This window comes from Pteropus vampyrus, unplaced genomic scaffold (genome assembly GCF_000151845.1).
Source record: "Pteropus vampyrus isolate Shadow unplaced genomic scaffold, Pvam_2.0 Scaffold89, whole genome shotgun sequence".
Classification (NCBI taxonomy): Eukaryota; Metazoa; Chordata; class Mammalia; order Chiroptera; family Pteropodidae; genus Pteropus; species Pteropus vampyrus.
This window is the reverse complement of record NW_011888870.1, coordinates 856,354-860,501: the sequence shown is the minus strand read 5'-3', so window position 1 is coordinate 860,501 and position 4,148 is coordinate 856,354. Positions and strand designations below refer to the sequence as shown.

Here is a 4,148-nt window from a genome sequence, read left to right as displayed (position 1 = left end):
CTGGTGTGGGAGAGAGAAGTCCAAGGTGATTTGGGGTCAAACCAGGGGTTCCTCTCTCAGACTCTCAAGGTCAAAGAAGGTGTTCAGGGGGAGGGGACCCAATGCCGAGTCAGTCCTCTGGCCCCAGTCAGGAAGTGCCAATGAGGTTTGAAACGCCTTTGCTTCCTGTCCTTCCAGATCCCATTGCACCGCAGTCACCAGAAGCCGGAGTCGGCTCCTCCCTGACCCGGCTCTTGCCTTGAGCTTCCTGCCTTACACAAAATGGCTTGCCAGACTCCCACATGGTTGGGTGGGGTGGTGGGCCCCTAATTTCTGAGAAGATTTTCAACACAATGTTTCCAGTTGTTTTCTAGAAGGTTAGGAAATGTTTATCATAGCCTGGGGAAGAGGGGACTACACAAGAGGTTTGGTTAAATGCTTGGGCTCTGGACGGACAGAACTAGATTGGAGTCCAGCTCCCCATTTGCTCTGGGACTGCTGGAAAATCACCGATATCAGTCACAGTTCTGGGTAACAAGCTTCAGAGATGGCCCCTGACTATCTTAAACCGAGAAGAGAATCAAATGCAATAGAGTTGGCGGGGGCACAAGAGGGGGCAGTCTTAGGAAAGGAGCAGATATTAAGGCAGCTCTCACGGCCCAGAGCAGCAGGGACATGCCACTGCAGCCAGATATCACAGTAAATGGGGTTCCAACTCCCCAGCACTTAGGGATCCAAGGCTCAGGCCTCAGGCAGGAGCATCCCACTAGAATTAGCTGGGCTTTGGCTTTGGTTCCCACACCCACTGCCAGGAGGGTGTGTGTGTGTGTGTGTGTGTGTGTGTGTGTGTGTGTGTGTATTTGTTTTGCCTTTGGACCTCAGTAGTGGGAGGTCGGGTACTCCCTTCCTCCAAGCCTACACACAAGGTAGGACAAGTCCTGCACACTATCAGGGGAACTTTGGATCCTGGATAGCCAAAAACTCAATGTCCAGGACATGCCTTGACATCTCAGAGCCTTTGTAAAATAGAGATGCTAATGTCCACCTTGCAGGATTGTTATGAGGATTTAAAAAAAAAAAAAAAATGGGAAGGAAAGAAGCGAGTCCACAGAGACAAGTGCTGGCACAGTGCCAGACACCCAGTAAATTCTCAGTAAATGTTAGTTTACCATTAGTGTTGTTCTAATTATTATTTTTATTACTATTATTAGCTACTTTCTTTTAAAATAAAATACAAATAGTATTTTAAATATAAAACAAATTTTTATATATGGTCATATATGGCATTTAAAGTAATATATGCCATAGATAGAAAAGTCGAAAAATAGTGAAAAGTTGAAAGAAGAAAAAGAAATCACCCGCCACTCACAGAAAACCACTGTAAACATTTTCAGTTTCTTGCCAATCTGTTTACTATATGTTGGTTTTGGTTCTTGCATTCTTTGTTCCTTTTTTTTCTCTTAAACATCTGTGACCATCTTGTCTGTACAGTTGTGAATCTGACCTTATAGCATTTACACTTCCTTATGTTATTAAGGACTCTTTGTAATGGTCATTCTCAAGAGCTACAAAATACCCCGTGGAGTAGATAGAACCATATCCTCCAATGGTTGTTTCCACTGCTTGGGAGAGGACAGAGGACAGGGAGTGGTATGCATTTGTAAATTATGAGTGTTTTTTCAAAAAAACACTTCTGATTCTGGAATGCTTCTTTGAAATCCCGATTGATGCTTAATTGACAACAATTAAGCACTTTGTTCCAAGGAAATTCAAGAGGCTGTTTCCTAAAATGATGCAGGGCAAGAGGCATGGCCCTCCTGGTTGCACACCACCTCACTGTATTTTGATGGGACACTTTCACTGCCACCAAGAGTATGAGAGTCTCATAGTCCCACGGTCGCCCTGACACCGCTGGCCTGCCCACTGCTTTCTCACGTTTCCAATATGTTCAAATCACTGATTAGACTTGGGATAGTTTATTCTGCCCGTGAAATTTCCCGCCATTAGTGTAGTGGAAAGTGCCCTGGCTCTGCCTCTTGCCTCCTTAGGACTTGGGGCGATTTTCTCACATCTCTCAAATCTTCTGGAAAATAAAAGGAATCATATATAAATTCTCTTAGTAAGTTGTCTTGGATAGTTTCGTATTCTCTTTTTCCTTACTCCTTACCCCAGCCCGTGACCGGCTTCCACCACTTGCGGGTCCCAGCCGGGGTTCCAGGAAGTGGCTCATGCCTGAGGGGGGCGGGGCGGGGAAGGGCAGCTGGGGATCACGTGATCAAGCTCCCCACCAGGGGGTGACTAAAATGCCAGTGATGCTAATTATTTGGACTTCCTGGGCAGGGCCATGCACCCTGTGGTAGTGGGGCTTTGGAAGCAACAATAATTAATATTTTGCCAAATGCGATTCTGATCGCCCCTCGGCTGAGCAAAGGGTCCCACCCTGAGCTGGGAGCCCCGTGGGAACTGCCCCAGCTGCATTCCCCGGGGAAGTGATTGTGCAATGGGCACCCGCGGGCTCAGAGGGTGGGGCGGGCTGGCAGAGGATGTGCCCCAGCCTGACCAGCTTAGATAGACAGGAGAGGCGGAGCATTAACCTTTACCTTGAAGTGTCCTGGGCCGGACGCCCACGTGGTCCTGAGCCCACCCTGGGCCTGCCCAGGGCTCCCCATTGGGTGGCCAGGCTCTGGCCCCTCCACGGGTGTGGGAGTGAGGTGACCAGACGCGGTATCTGGGGAGGGCAAAGGGAAATGAAATCTTTCTTTCCCCTGTCGCCCACACCTCCCCGCCCTTCCGAAGAATCATTAGAACCTGAAAGAAGCAGGAGGCTCAGAGGTCTTCATGTCCAACTCTCTCATTCCACGAGGAAGGAAACCGAGGCTCAAGGAGAAGTGAATGGCTCTTCTTCAAGTTTCTATGAGAAACGACCAAAGAGGAGAGCGCACGGAAATTTTGAAAGCACTCTCCATGCCATTGCTTATGATGCCATTTCAATTACTGAGAAAGGCTCTCTGACCCCCAAATTCTCCTCCTACTCCTCAGCTCCTGAAATTCCACTTCCCTTCCCTTACTTTAAAGCCTTGATGCCAACTAAAAGTTAAGCTTCCTCCTGCAGGGATCACGCCTGGTGTGAGTAAGAAGTCATTTCTGTTCCTTTTTCTGAGAGCAGGTGGGAGGGATGGAGGGAGAGAAGGAAGACATAAAACCTCAGTGCGGCAGTCCTCAAACGGCTTTCAGAGTACGTTTCGTGTTTTTGGTTTGCAAGGTACTTGCAATGACAATCTCCAGTCACCTCTGCAACAATGCGATGAGGCGAGAGAACCCTTAACTGTTATTTGTATTTATCAGGGGAAGGAATGGAGGCTCTGGAAAGTTAAGTGACTTGCCCATGCAGTTAGTAAGTGCCCAGGTGGGTTCGAAATCACGGCACCCAGCTGCTCCCCACAGCCCAGTCAGTACAAGGGTACGATGTTAGGACTTCTGTTGACTGGTTGATAGAGAAGTAGGAAAACAAGTCCTGGAGTTCAGGATTTGCGAGAGCTTGGAGTCATGCAGTACGGAATGCTTGCCTTCTCATTCGAGCTCCACTGTAGCCCTAGGTTAGTATCATCGCATTTTCCAGAGGGAAGGCCTAAGGCCCAGAGAGTGAATCCATGCAACTGTGGGCACCTCCAGGGCAAGGAACTGGGTCATGTCTATCTTTTCATATTTGATCCATAACTTTATCCGTGAATGTCTGTTGAGCGTGTACAGAAAGAATCCTGCAAGATCATCCACTACGCTCTGTGTGTTGCACAGATGAGAAAACCGAGGTCTGCAGGGTTAAGGAATGCGCCTGGACACATAGCTGGTGGCAGAGCTTGGACCTCAGAGCTCTCAATTCCTAGTCTGGTGTCCTTTCCACTTCGTTCCTTCATCCCTTCATTTGTCCAACTACGTGAACGGAGCCCACACTTCTTCAGAAACTATGCTGGGCTCTAGGAATACAAACAGGGCGGGGGATAGTGTCAGGAGAGTGAGGTGTTTGCTTTGGGTACAAAAACCTAACGGGGGTAGCGGGGACGGCCACAAAAAAAACTCAGTGACCAAGATAAATAAAACTTTATTACAATATTTTAACAAAATTAAATCAGCAAACCATAGGCCTACAGCCGCTTTTTTGTAAATAAGTT

The 4,148-nt window shown here is 47.9% G+C and overlaps 1 long non-coding RNA gene across 1 annotated transcript; it reads right to left on the bottom strand.

Annotated features, from left to right (window-relative positions):
* Window positions 1-1,382: 1,382 nt before the first annotated feature.
* LOC111742228 lies at window positions 1,383-3,640 on the bottom strand. The gene is made up of 3 exons (XR_002781232.1): window positions 2,788-3,640; window positions 2,580-2,707; window positions 1,383-2,062 (listed from the first exon to the last, which is right to left on the bottom strand). It is a non-coding gene; the product is annotated as an uncharacterized LOC111742228 (long non-coding RNA).
* Window positions 3,641-4,148: the final 508 nt, after the last annotated feature.